The sequence below is a fragment of the Hylobates moloch genome, unplaced genomic scaffold (assembly GCF_009828535.3).
Source record: "Hylobates moloch isolate HMO894 unplaced genomic scaffold, HMol_V3 SCAFFOLD_2, whole genome shotgun sequence".
In the NCBI taxonomy this organism is placed as follows: domain Eukaryota; kingdom Metazoa; phylum Chordata; class Mammalia; order Primates; family Hylobatidae; genus Hylobates; species Hylobates moloch.
This window is the reverse complement of record NW_026652277.1, coordinates 160,465,536-160,480,226: the sequence shown is the minus strand read 5'-3', so window position 1 is coordinate 160,480,226 and position 14,691 is coordinate 160,465,536. Positions and strand designations below refer to the sequence as shown.

Sequence of the window (14,691 nt, the reverse complement as noted above, 5' to 3'; positions counted from 1 at the left end):
AATGATTTCTAAGTTTTATTTTCTAATATTATCAAAACCTTAATAAGAGATTTCTAAATTGAATAATATCAATATCATGGCAACAATATGAGTAGTTAGCTGTGGTGGGAGGGCTCAGTGATTAACTGGAAAGGTCATTGGTTGAAACATCAGGAAACTGAGGTTCTTGCTCTGAATTTCATAGAATAGCTTGCAGAGCTTGGGCAAGCAACTCAACCCTTCACTGTTTCACCACTCAGCCTCGTGCTTTTGGGGGTATGTGATGTGCATGTGTGTGTGTGTATGTGTGTGTGTGTAATTGGACTTTAGTATGTATCTGCAAAACCTCTAAAATTATTTCTCTATTTAAAACATGAAAATCGAGACCCCATAGAGATCTTTAAACAAATACTGATATGGATTACTGTGGGAGTCAGTCCCTTAATCCAGATGTCTAGGAAATATCCTTCCTCTAAGCTTCTAAGTGTGAAGGGCCGGCTCCATGGAAAATGTTCATTGTGCTCATGTAAATTGTTAGGAAAAAAAAAACTTGCTACAAGATTTATCCTCTAAGTTTAAGAAATGGATCATGAGCAAAAATGTGAAAAGGCACTTTCTGAATCTTCCTTCATTCTCTCTGGCCTCTGTGGCCATTCTTCCTCCTACGTGACCTGAATTTTAATGTCGGGTAGGGAAATGCCTTCTACCAGCTCCAGAGGTGTGAACTATAAATGTATGGACTTTATTGCTTTCAAATTGCAGAACCACCCCTCCCTCGCCCCTAGTATGTGTTGTCACTCACTGGTATTCAGCTATGGTTTTGTAGCTGGCCGAGATGGGACAGAAGATTTCCAAGTTGGTCAATTAAAGGTGTAACTGTTGCCTCCCTAGCCTCTGGGATTGGATCTGAGCCATTGTGTTACACGGCTACAAGGTATTAGCCATAAACTTTGTGAGATTCTGAAGAAGAGTGGAAGCAAAAAACCTGATAGAACTGCTTTGGTCACAGTCTTGAAGGAGAATTGGTTATAAGCCAACCTTGATTTGGACCTTAAGGACACACAGCTAGGGAGGGTCATTGCTGCCAGTATTTATGGGGCCGCTGAGGCAAGAGTTCAAATGGAGGCCCACAAAGATTCTTAATTTGATCAGTGATAAAATCTTTATTTGCACAGAACATGAAGTTGCAGGGATTTCGTTTGACCTGTTCACGTTGTGGATTTGACGAGAATAATTTTCTGGCTAATTTTTATTGTTTTGAACAGTAATTAAATCTTTATTAAATAAATAATTTCTAATGTCCTGTTAGTGAATTTTATATGGGTCATGCTTGACAAGTCTGCTTACTTTCATTATTTGCAGCTTTAAAATTTAAACAGACTGACTGTTTTCAGATTTTCTACTGCTTCTTAAAAATCTCTGCTTTTTAAGTTTTCGAACTCCAAAAAAGCAACTATATATTCTAAGGTGTCCACATGTACTCATTCTCGTGACCTAAAGGATTTAAGCATGTAATGTAATTGTATTCAACATATACAAAATATTAGTATATTTTCATCATATATGTAAATTAGAATAAGTATAAAAATGTTTTAAGCTATTTTTAAAAAAGGATTTTTCTTACAAAATATCCAAAATCACATGTTAAAATTGAAAGGTAAATAAATCTATATTAAAAGGAATGAATAAAACATTTAAAATTCAAAATTATTTAAATGCTGCTGAAGCTTTTTAATATTTTTTTGAAATTGAATTAAATCCTCAGCTGTTTTTACAGAAGCAAAACTATTCACAAGTTTGTTTTTAGTGTCCATTTTAGTTGCTAATGTAAAGAATTGGCATCATGCTTCATGCAGGTTACATCTTTACAAATTTAAGCGTAAGAATTGTTTAATTGTGAAACACTCTTCAAGTGCCATGCGCTATTGTTCCAAATGCTGCTCTAATTATTAACGATTCTAGAACCACTGATCAGAGCTCGAAGAGAAACCAGGAAAGGGATGCTTGGCATGGCTAGACTTGTTATGCAAGAATCTGTTGCATCCACACCATCTGAGAGAAATGACTCTTAAGTCTTTTCTTTTACCTAAGCGTTAATGCTGCTTGAATCTCCTCTGCTTTGGAAATGATGTCTAACTCCACACTGCAATGTCACAATCCACGAACCTTCAGGGCATTCCAACTGAGTTACTCTTTGACTGGTGCAAAGAGATTGGGCAAGAGAAGCATTTCCCTGGGGGCTTAAACCGTTGTCGCAGGGTTTAGGGTTACAGGACATCTGGATGCCTATGATAAAGGTGCTGTGGATTTTTCAGTGAATTTATTTGTGCTTGTTTGTGATATGCAGGCTTTCTAAAGTGTGGGACCCATGGCAAGAACCCCTCTTTCCTGGAAGTATGGACTCTGCTGTCTGTGGGGGCAACTGGGTATTAGCATTCTTACTGAGGGCACCATCTGCAGAGGCGGCAGAGGGGATCCTTCCTGAGGACGCTAGGGGGAGCTGGTGCAGGAAGGAAGCCATGGCAGATGGTGTTGTGACTGGCTGTCAGACTGCCTGTGGGCTCTTGTAAGTCTCCCTTGCTGGAATCCTAGATATACTTAGTTGGGACTTTTTAAAGGGACTGGAGGTCCTGTGTGAGCAGGTGGGGCTGGAACAGGAGCTGTGGTTAATTGGTGTTAATGCCACTTCTTATGTATTTGCCTGTAGGCTGGTAGGGCTTGATAGTGTTTGGGTAACTCATTTCCAAGTCAATAAGTGTTCCTTCCTTCACTTGGAGAGGGATGAGGAAAGGCACTTCTATCCTGTAAGTCTGTTTTTCTCCACACAGTTGGGAAGAATAGGAATTGCTTTATTTCTCTTTGTGAATCTTCTCTGTGGAGGGAGCCAGGGACACAATGCAATCATTGATCTGAGATAATGGAATTATAAAGGGATTTATTATTTACCTAGGCTGGGGCTCTTAACCACAAATGGACAGAATTCAGAAAATTTGGTTGAGAAAAAAACTGTGTTTCATTAATCTCTAACTGAAGTTTAGCACTCCCTTCATTATTCATGTAAGCAACAAATGACAGTAGTTTCAGCAGTGTCAGTGAAGTTGTCACCATTAGAAATCACAGACAGTTTCATATCACATTACCGTTGTGATTCATATCTTAAAAGTATCTTTATGATTATGACTACTCTGATTTATGGTGAATATTAGACCTGCACTATGTCTTGTTTGTAATTATTAATAAAGAATCATGTATATTACTGTCAACAAGTTTGCTTCGAAAGTTATTATGAGATACCTATATTCATGGTAATTGGTTTCCTTTGTAATCCAGCATAGTTTAAAACATTCCCCTAAGAATGAGCCCACAGGCTTCATCAGACTGCCAAGGAGGTCATGGCAGCCAAAAGACTCAAAAGGTCTGATGTAGAAGAAATCCTGTGTTTTACTACAGATTAAGGCTTTAGAGTGTGAGAGTTACTTAAGGTCATATGGTGGAGCAGGAATTAAAAGTAGTGTCTTTCCTGCACTGTGTGGCCTCCTGGCACCTCAACCCTGGTCTTAGTGCCAAGGGAATGAGTGCCTTTGGCTTCTTCAATGAGTACTTTGATTATGACAAAGTCCAAGCCAGCTTCTGTCTTTGTTTGCACTTTGCTGGTCTGTGGTGGCTTTCTCCCCACCCCTGCTTTCCAGGCCTGGAGATGGTGGTGAGGTGTGGTAATCTCCAGCCATGCCTGCCTCTACGTCCCATGGCATCACAAGGCCTGCTGTCCTGTGACAGCTAGGGGATGGATAGTCAACAGAAACAATAGAATATTTAGCCTTGATTGTTTGACCCAGTTTTGGTGGTGGTGTTTCAAGCAATATGAGTATTATCAGGGGAAATCCTTCAGCCAACCCAGTGGGCTTTCTTAAATTAATTTAGGAACTCATGTCACATTATTTCCTCCTCACTATTAGGCTAATAGATACCTGAAATATCAACAGAAAAATATAGAGTTAATAGCTAGCATTTAGAGTTCGCTTCCTAGTGCCATTTTTAAATGCGTATAATTCTGAATTCTGTTAACAATATTATTTGTATCCCCATTTTATGGATGAAAAGACTGAGGCACGGAGAGGTTAGGTAACTTGCCTGAATATTTGTATGTCTGGCAAGTGGCAGAGATGGGATTGAAAGCAAGTATTCTGGCTCTGTGGTCCATGATCTGGGCCACTATGCTACATGTCCAGTTATTACTTTAATGCCTTAAGCCATAGTTGTCCAATCTGTCTTTCTTTGGTTCGGGGTTAGACCACGAATGAGTGTATCTGGGATGAAGAGTCTTTGGATTTTTTTTTTTTTTTTAATGTAGTCCTAGGAGGAACTCTTCCCAGTCTGCTGGAGCTGTCTCTGAAAGGTACTATGTCATTTGGTTCAAAGTCTGTTCGGCTTTAATCCCTTGCTTGTATATATTCAGGCAATATGGGGAAGGAAAAATATGTTCATACCCAAAAAGTTTAGTAATGCTGCAAAATGCTAGATTTGGATTGACTCTGGCTGCATTTCAAGGACATGACAGTGCCTTGATCTTGGCTTTTGAAGCCTTCTTGTCAGCAACATTGGCAAATACACCTTTGAAAATTTATATCTGAATTATTGTGTTTTGAAAAAAAAAAATGTTTGTTAGTGTTTCTCTTCTTGAACACTAGTTGATGCTTTGCCAACTAGTTAAAAGTCTGCAAATCTGAGTGCTGGCTGAGAAGCTAAGCTTGCTATAACCAGTTATCCCCAGATGGCCAGATTCTGTTATGTACCACTTTTATAGATGCTCAGTGGTTGCGTACATGGGGTTATGAGGTGTACTGTTCCACTTGTTTTTGCCAGGCATGCACAGTACATTATTTGATAGGCTGGGACAGATGGTATAGCTCAAATGAAAATGATGAGGGAGAAAAGAATGTGAAAAAAAAATAGAAAAAGGGCATTTGATTTTCTAATTCACATTTCGGAAGTGAATTTTAGTGTCTGTGATTGACTAATAAATGCAGTGTTGCTGTAAGACTTGAATTCATGAACGTCTGTTTAAACAGCTATAACTGAGTAATCAGCAGGAAGCAACCTTTTCCTTCGTGGATGCTGTCCCAAACTTCATGGGGTCTCCTCCAGATCTGAAAATGTTTGGGCCACTGAAAGACATCAAAAATAGATCTGGATTTTTCAGAGTATGATATACCACCATCAATACCAACCAAAACAGAAAAATCCCAAATATATTTTTAAACTGAAAGAGAGGGAGGAGAGGTGGTGAGGCTACAGAGAGAGAGAGAGAGAGAGAGAGAGCGAGCCTGGTAAAGTAGTGGTGATAAGGACAATTAATCAGTCTTCGTACAGCTGCTTCCTGACATTTCTGCAAATTGTTGTGGAAAAATTAATGAAGGTTAAATCAGTAATGGTTTCAAGCTTGGCCAGTGGAAAGTATGACAATGTTTCCATCAGCAATTAAATCGGGCTGCTTTCTTTTTTCTATAGGGGAAGTGGTATGATGTATGTTCCCCACAGGAAATGGAAAACGGCAGCTGAACTGTGTGTGAGCCCAGGTATGGAGGAGCATTTGGGAGTGCTCCAGCCGCCTCTCCTTGATTAGCACTACAGATTTGCATTTTTCTGCGGAAAAGATTTTGCTATACAACACGCCGAAATCCTTCCTTTAACAGAGAGTGAGAATCTTGGGATTTTATTGCACGGACACAGATGTACTGTGGATCTAAGCTTTGGGAGCCAGAAAGTGGAACTTATGACAAACAGAAAGTGAAACTCACCTATCTAATTTTATTTTTCAAGCTGAAGGTAGTTCAGTACAGGCCCTGTTCACATCCTGTGTAACCCTATGGGATTTTCCCCAGTATTAGTTAAAAATTTTCCCATAGGGTCACACAGGATGTGAATTAAAGTAAACACTTAACAAGCATGATGAAAAGGAAATTAGTTTTCTAAATGGTCCTTTCACTGTTAACATCCTGAGTAGTTATTAGAAACATGGGAAAGGGTCACTTCAGTGTCTCCTTATCGAGTTGTTACCTTATGGTAGAATATATGAATCTTCTTCCCTGTTATATATGAAATGTATTTCCTTGTATGTGAAACTTAAATTTACAAAAGTATTTTTCCTTTTGGAAAACATTAAAAAGCTTAGCAAAAGTTTGTAGATTAGTGCTTCATAGCCTTTTCTGGGGTAGAGGTTTATAAACCCCCTTAAGATTCATAAAAGCTCCTGACTCTTTTCCCCAGGAAAATGCATATAGACACAACATTTTGCAACATTTTTGAAGTTTTGCATATCTCTTACATAGACCTTGAACCCCAAGCATTTTCCTTTTTTTTTCCCTTTTTTCGTTTTTTAAAATTTGAGACAGGGTCTCACTCTGTTGCCCAGCCTGAAGAGCAGTGGAGTGATCATAGCTCAATGCATCCTGGGCTCAAGCAATCCTCCTGCCTCAGCCTCCCAAGTGGCTGGGACTACAGGTGCACACCACCACACCCAGCTAATTTTTTCCTTCCTTCCTTCCCTCCCTCCTTCCCTCCCTCCCTCCCTCCCTTCCTTCCCTCCCTCCCTCCTTTTCTTTCTTCTGTCCTTCCTTCCTGACAGTTTCTTGCTATATTTCCCTGGCTGATCTTGAACTCCTGGCTTTAAGCAATCCTCCTGTCTCGGCTGCCCAAATTGTTGAGATTACAGGCTTGACCCACCTTGCCTGGTTCCTGGGCATTTTTCAATGGACTGGGTTTTAAAAGCTTTTTTTCTTTTCTTTTTTCTTTTTCTTTTCTTTCTTTCTTTTTTTTTGACAGAGTTTCACTCTGTCCCCCAGGCTGGAATGCAGTGGTGCCATCTTGGCTCACTGCATCCTCCACCTCCTGGGTTCAAGAGATTCCCGGGCCTCATACATCCGAGTAGCTGGGATTACAGGCATATGCCACCACGCCTGGCTAATTTTTTGTGGAGACGAAGCTCCACAATGTTGCCCAGGCTGGTCTTGAACCCCTGGCCTCAAGCGATCCACTCGCTTTGGCCTCCCAAAGTGCTGGGATTACAGGCGTGAGCCACCGCGCCCAGCTTTAAAAGCATTTTATGGGCAGATAGAAACTTACAGCTACAATCATAAACTGTTAATCATTATAAGTAAATATTTCGTAAGAGGTAATTTTTAGGAAACTTTAAGTGCAATAAAGATTATTTCACTTTTCCACCTAAAGAAGGCTTCCTTGCCTTTAGAAGGGAGCTTGTACATTGGACAGAACATACAAAGCTGTGTTTGAAGCTGGCTGTGTGACATTCTAGCAGGTGACTTCAGTTGGCTTGCCTCAGATTCACCATGTCTAAAATGGTGGCAACAGTGAAGTAATTTGTCACCTGTGTCTGGCAAATAATACATGCTCCATATATATCCCTTCCCTCCTCCTTTGAGATTTAGTTTATTTTTATTTTACTTATTTATTTTTTTTTGAGACAGAGTCTCACTCTGTTGACCAGGATGGAGTGCAGCGGCGTGATCTCGGCTCACTGCAACCTCCACCTCCCAGGTTCAAGTGATTCTCCTGCCTCAGCCTCCCGGGTAGCTGGGATTACAGGCGTGTGCCACCAGGCCCAGCTAATTTTTGTATTTTTAGTAGAGATGTTGGCCAGGCTGGTCTTGAACTCCTGACCTCAGGCTATCCCCCTGCCTCAGCCTCCCAAATTGTTGGGAATTACAGGTGTGAGCCATCCTACCCAGCCAAGATCTACTTTAAGTGTTACTTTCTTGCACTTCGTTTTACAATTCTTCAAGGCAGATTCTTATCTTCACTTCCTACTTGGTGTTCTTCCGTTGCCTTGTCAATTTCTTTACTCTTAAAAATTGTGCTATCATTCATTATTTACAGCACAGAGTGTGAACTTTGAGGATCTTGTACTTATTAGTAATGTTTTATTTGTCTCCATGCAAGTTGTGTCCAGCATAGTACATAAGACACATGGGCATTTCCTGCTTATTAAATTAGTAATAATAGTCCAATGCTTATTTGAAATGAAATAACTTAGATTTGGCATTGTGATTGTCACTTGATGGTGTATATGTGACTGCTAGTCGTCTCCAAATGAGATCAAATGATCAGCATACAGCCAAAGTGAAATTTAGTGAGAGAACAGAGCCTAGAACAGAAAGTGTGTTTTTTCTAGCATTGGCTACAACCATAGAGTATTCTAAGCCGGAGCCACAGTATTTTAGCCAGAGCTTTCAGTCAGGTTAATTACCAAGTAATTTTTTTTAAGAAGGTACTATTACATTTCTAAAATATATAGACCTAATCTCTGAGACTCAGAGAATAAAATTTGGGCCCTCTAACCTTAGTTTATATTTTAGTCTTTAGAATCCGGGATCGAAGGATAGCTTGAAGAATCTGCCTTATTTTGTATTGTTTCTTAAGTCCTCTCGTGCTCTTGCTAATACAGTTCAACTTGAGTTGAACAAAAGTGTGTCCTGTCCTCAAGGAGCTGTCATTGTTCAACACCCACTCCTCCCCACTTTGAGAGAGAGAGATAGCATGTTTGTGTGTATATGTATATGTACATACACACACACACACACACACACACACACACACACCCTCTGGTGCTATTACAAACATTTTTATAAGGAACTTAAATAAAAATTAATATAGAACCAGAATCTATCTTAGTATTTGAACAACTCATTGGCAGTAAACTCAGTTCCTTCTGTACAGGATTAATGGTTTCCAAGCTGTAAATTATGATTTAGAGCCTTGTGCATTAAGACTGACTTTGAGCCGGGGAGGCTTGGAAGAGGACAATGTATAGTTTGCTTTAGGAGGTCTTGGAGCACATTTGTGTGGGGAAAACAGCAGTGAGTTAGAGTGAAGAACGAGAAATGCCAGAGGCAGGGGATGGTATCTGGTGGTCTATGTGTCCTATTGTGCAGAGTGCTAAGAAATCCAAAGGGACCTCAGAAGTAGAACTGTGGATTCTTAGCAGTGCTAATAGTGTGAGTTGAGTGATGAGGAGATGGTCGTAGTTGAAATAGGATAGGATAACAGAGGCTTGTGACCATGAGAAGTAGATAAAGAGATGAATTAAGGAAATATAAGGAAGAAAAAAATATATTCTGGAAATGGGCTGAACTGGGGGCAAACAACAGTAGGGTTGAAGACTTTGCTAAATAAATCATTGGCTGTGAACTCTTGGCTCTCGTGAGATGCACGAGCATTCCCTTGCTCAGGCATTTGCACCTCCTGGAAAGCCTTGTCTCTGCTTGTCAGAATATTCAAGCCCTTATTTAACTTCTACCAGCTGCATAAATATTTGTTTCATGACATTAGCTTATAGCAATCTCTTTTTTACTGCACTCATATACTACTATTATAAATGTAGTAGCACTTAATTGATGTTTAGAGCTATAATTTAAACTTTCACCTGCATGCCCTGTGTCTCCAATAAGCTTCCAAATTTGTATAGAATTGGGTAGTGTAAAAAAAATCCTCTCTATTGTCCAATACAAAGTTATGTGTATAGCAAGAATGTGGTATGTTATCAAGAGTTTTAAAGGATATTGAGTTTCTATTATGTCCCCAAAACTTTACCAGATGGCACAAAAGAAAGGAATTATAAGACACAGTTCTTATTCTTAAAGTACAGATAATCAAGTTGGATATTTTGTGCAGAAGACTAGCAATTTGTGATTCAAGAAAGACTCTTGTGGAGTCATCTAAATTATCTAGAATTAAACAAGACCATGCATGTGAAACGCCTACCACAATGCCTGACAGATAATGAGTACTCCATAATCACTTATGAGGATCACAATTATCTTATTAATATTAATGTAATATGTTGACTAGGCTTCCTGAGCCACCATGCCCAGCTTGAAATTCATAAAGATTAATCTATGTTAGAAATGTCAAGTTCTTTACCTTTTGTTTTAATGGAATCTGGTTTTAATATCTCAGTCTCCCTGGAATTATTCACATAAAAGGCCTCAATGATCTATCAATTGGCAATTTCAGTAGACATTTAAAAATTTCTCCTTTAATGTGACTTTTCTATTGTGTTTGAACTTTCTCCTCCTTGAAATATTCTACTCCCTCGGCTCCCTTGGATTTCTTCTTTTTTTTTTTTTTTGAGGCGGAGTCTCTCTCTTTCACCCAGGCTGGAGTGCAGTGGCGCGATCTCGGCTCACTGCAAGCTCCGCCCCCCGGGGTTCCCGCCATTCTCCTGCCTCAGCCTCCCGCGTAGCTGGGACTACAGGCGCCCGCCACCTCGCCCGGCTAATTTTTTGTATTTTTTAGTAGAGACGGGGTTTCACCGTGTTAGCCAGGATGGTCTCGATCTCCTGACCTCATGATCTGCCCACCTCGGCCTCCCAAAGTGCTGGGATTACAGGTGTGAGCCACTGCACCCGGCCTCCCTTGGATTTCTTGACTCCAGTTGCCCCTGGTTTCTCTGCTACTTGCCTGATTACTCCTTCTCAGTCTCCATCATTGCTTCTGTCCCCCAATCAGCCCATTAAATGTTGCAGTGCAGAGTTCTGTCAGAGGGCTTTGCTGTGGTTTGAATGTGTCCCCCCCCAAAGAGCATGTATTGGAAACTTAATCCCCAGTGCAACAGTGTTGAGACCTAAGGAGAGATGATTAGGCCACGCCTTCATGAATGGATTAATGCGTTATTGAGAAAGTGGGTTTCTTATCTTGGGAGTGAGCTCCTTATAAAAGGATTAATTAGCCTCCTTTGTCCCTCTCTTGTGCGCTTTCTTGCTCTGTCTTTGCCCTTCCACCATGGGCTGTTGCAGCAAGAAGGTCATGGCTTGATCTTAGACTTCCTAGTTTCCAGAACCATGAGCAGAAAATTTCTGCTTGTTATAAATTACCCAGTCTGTGGTATTCTGTTATAATAGAACAAAATGAACTAAGCAAGCCTTTCTCATTTTCCTTGTTACTCCATATACTTTGCAAAGACTGAGTGTTTTTACCTACTTTGATTTCTTTGACTACTATTCTGTAGTAGAAGCTCTAGTTTCCTACTTCTATACACTATATACTAGATATCTCTGCATAAATAGCCCAAAGAAACTTCAAATTAGACATGTTTACAATCATACTTTTCCCTCAAGACTTGTTTGTCCTACCTTCTTCCCATGCAAAGCCCCACTATCCCTATAGACATCCAAGCTAGAACCTTGGACTCACCCTTCACTCTTTTCTCACCTTCTCATCACACTGACACATATAACCGATTCCCAAATTCTGTCAATTCTTCTTCTTAAATATCTCTGTAATCAGCCTCCTCCAACCCACCACCTCTGACCAATTCAGTTCTTCATCGTATCTCCCTGAACTATTGCAGTCAACTCTTGACTGGTGTCCTTGCCCGAAGTCTCCACTCAACTCTCTACCGTTCTCCACACTGGTTCCAAAGTTGTTTCTCTAAAAGACAAATCTAGTCATGTCATTCCCAAACTTAGAAATTTTTTATGGCTTCCTAGTGCTTTAGGGTATACATTAGTAATACCAACATTTATTTATTCCCAGAATATACCTGGTTTCTTTATGCTTTTGTGCATTTACAGTTGCTATTTCCTCTGCCTCTGATGTCACATTTCAATTTCTCTATTAGATGAACTTCTGCACATACTTCAAGACATAAAGATCATCTCCAGTATGAAGTTTTTCTTACTGTGTTCCCGTATCTCTCTCACCAGCACACTTAGTCATCTCCTTGCTTCTGCTTGCTAGTGCTTTGTCCATATTTGACCATAGATCTGGTGTAAAATTATTTTTCACCTGTCTAGATCTAGACCATAGCCTCTGAGGGTTATGTCTTATTCATCATTATATTTGCAGTGACCAGCATGGATCTGCTAGAAATTCAATAAAATGATAGAGGAAAATTATAAAGAGAAGCCAAATATATTAAAAAACATCTGAGGCCAGGCATGGTGGCTCATGCCTGTAATCCCAGCACTTTGGGAGGCCGAGGCAGGAGGATCCTTTGAGTCCAGAAGTCAAGACCAGTCTGGGCAATACAGTGAGACCTTGTCTCTACAAAAAAATAAAAAATTTTGGGGCATGTGCCTATAGTCCCAGCTACTCAGGAGGCTGAGATGGGAAGATTGCTTGAGTCCTTGAAGGTTGAGGCTGCAATGAGCCATAATTGTGCCACTGTACTCTAGCCTGGGTGACAGAGCAAGATCATGTCTCAAAAAAAAAAAAAAAAAAAAAAAAAAACAAAAACCCCTGAACTGATGATGGAGCATCCAGACATAATGTCTTATGGTTTACACATGATTGAATTTAAATGATTTAATAATATACTATCTCTTACTACAATGAAGGGGAAAATTTTAGGAAAATCAATTAAATATGTATGTCATCCATGTATATATGTTAATAAAATCTTAAGTGTGAATAATTTTCCAGAATCCAGAAGATTCAACCACAGATAACAGAGAGACATAGGTGAAACAAAAGATAGTCAGAAACTAGATCAGAAAAACAAAGAATATAACCCTTTAAGTGAAATTAGCCCTCATAACAATTTTGATTGCATTAATATAATTCTGATTATAGTAACTGAAAAATAATAACCTGCCCATGGGTTTTCATTATTGATGTATATTTGGCTGTATACATAGCAGTGGCAGATCTTATAAACAGTGTATATATCCATCAATAGAAAGATTATAAAGTGAAATAGCTTAATTGTATTAAATATTATAAAGTCATAATTTTATTAACAGAAAAATAAGCACTTTTTTACAGTGTTCAATTGATCTTGAATGATGTAATGAATTTTGTCTGAGCCTCAGAATAAGTGGTAGCATTTAACTTTCAGACACACTTTTGGAATTGTGGACTTCAAGTAAGGCCAAGTATTTTGTCTGTTTCACTTTGAATCATTTTTATTGCTATGTCTTCGAGGTCACTAATGTTTTCTTCAATAATGTATTATCTGCCTTTAATGTCTAATCTGCCATCCAGTGTATTATATATATCAAATTTTGAACTTTTCCTCTCTAGGGGTTTAATTTTGGTCTTTTAAATCTTTTCCATATTGTTTCTACTTAACACAGCCATTCTTTAGTTTCTGGAACGTATGGAATGCAGTTTTTAAAAAACTGTCTTATTGTCCTTTTCTACTAATTCTATCATCTGGGTCGGTTCTGATCAGTTAATTTTTCTCCTCTTTATAGGTCACACTTTTCCACTTTCTACTTCATAATTTCAGATTAGACACCAGAATTTTACCTTGTTGGCTACTAGAAACTTCTGAATTCCTAAAAATTTTATGGAGGCTTGTTATGGGGCATGGCATAAGATACTTGGAAACAGTATGATCTTTTTACATCTTGCTTTTTAAAAAGCTTTGTTAGGTAGGACCAGGGCAGCATTTAGTCTAGAGTGGATTTTTCTCCGCTATCAAGGCAAGACCTTTCTTAGTACTCTAACCAATGCCCCATAAATTATGGGATTTTCCCCTCTGTTGGGAACAGAGCTGGCGGCCCTTTGTGAATACTAGGCACTGTTCCCTCTGATACTTTCAGGTGGTTTTTCCCTGGCTGCGGGTAGTTTCCTCACGTGCTGATCCGTCAGTACTCAACTGAATATTCACAGCTCTTTGGATTTCGCTCGGTGTAGTGCTGTCCTCCCTGGTATTTCACCCTGTGACCTTTAACCGTCTTCGGCTCCCTGGACTTCCGTCTCCAAGTCCTACACTCGGGGACTGCTGATCTCTGCCTAGGTCACCCTTTCCTAGGCCATGGCCTGAACACTCTTTCCAGGCCAGCTGCTGGGGCAATTGTAGAGTTCACCTCATTTGCTTCCCTTCCTGCCAGGTGGCCCCCAGCATCTTGAGAGCTATTGTTTCGTGCATGTTGTCTACTTCTATCGCTGTTTTCAGGCAGGAGGGTAAATCTGGCTTCAGCTACTCCATGTTGATCTGAGGTTGAATCAGAATGTCTTTTGGATTTCTTTACTCATTGATATGGTATCCGTTAGTCTGAAGAATTAAAGGCGCTGTTAGGATAATTGCTACATAAAGGATTTAACTTAGTGTACACACCTAACATGGGGGGGTGAGGGCTGTGAAATCCGTGTGGAGGGAATGTGTTAGAAAGTATTCTCATACCATGATGTAAGGACTGTTGGCTCTGCCTTTCTTACTTCAACTGAAAGTTGTGTGATTTAAATTTAGTTGTGAATTTTTGAGACTTTAAAAGAATGGCTCTTTTTTCTCCTTGTTTCTAATCTGACATTCTTCAAAGCAGCTACATTGTGTGTAGGGGGAGGGGAAACACTCGTGACATGCATGAAATTTTAGCCATTGCACAAAATCATAGGGTTTAGAAGACGTAAATAGGGTGGTTTGGAAAAATCCACCTACTTACTCCCATTTGTAAGCGGCCAGGTTTCTTAAACTGATCTTAAGTGACCACTGTGCTTTCACTAATCCCTCTGCATCTGCAGTGGAAGAGTTTGCATGTGTTGCATTTTTAATGATTTGCCTTACAGTGCTCTGAGGTCATTCCATGGTGGAATGCCATCAGCTTGTTTGTGCTTTGTCTCTCTCTCTCTCTCTCTCTCTCTCACACACACACACACACACACACACACACATGCACGCGCCTCATGAAAACAGACATTTTCTAGGGAATTTCCTGATGTACTGTTCTTTGAATGTAATGACATTGGTTT

At 39.7% G+C, this 14,691-nt stretch overlaps 1 protein-coding gene across 4 annotated transcripts in view; it reads left to right on the top strand.

Annotated features, from left to right (window-relative positions):
• HIVEP2 (HIVEP zinc finger 2) overlaps positions 1-14,691 on the top strand; it is a 201,608-nt gene that overhangs the window by 127,841 nt on the left and 59,076 nt on the right. For 2 of the 4 annotated variants that reach the window (XM_058435604.1, XM_032160539.2), the window contains exon 3: positions 5,488-5,555. The exons of the other annotated variants lie outside the window; for them this stretch is intronic. The gene's annotated coding sequence lies outside the window, so the exon portion shown is untranslated. The remainder of the gene's footprint in view (positions 1-5,487; positions 5,556-14,691) is intronic. 4 annotated transcript variants of the gene reach the window in all.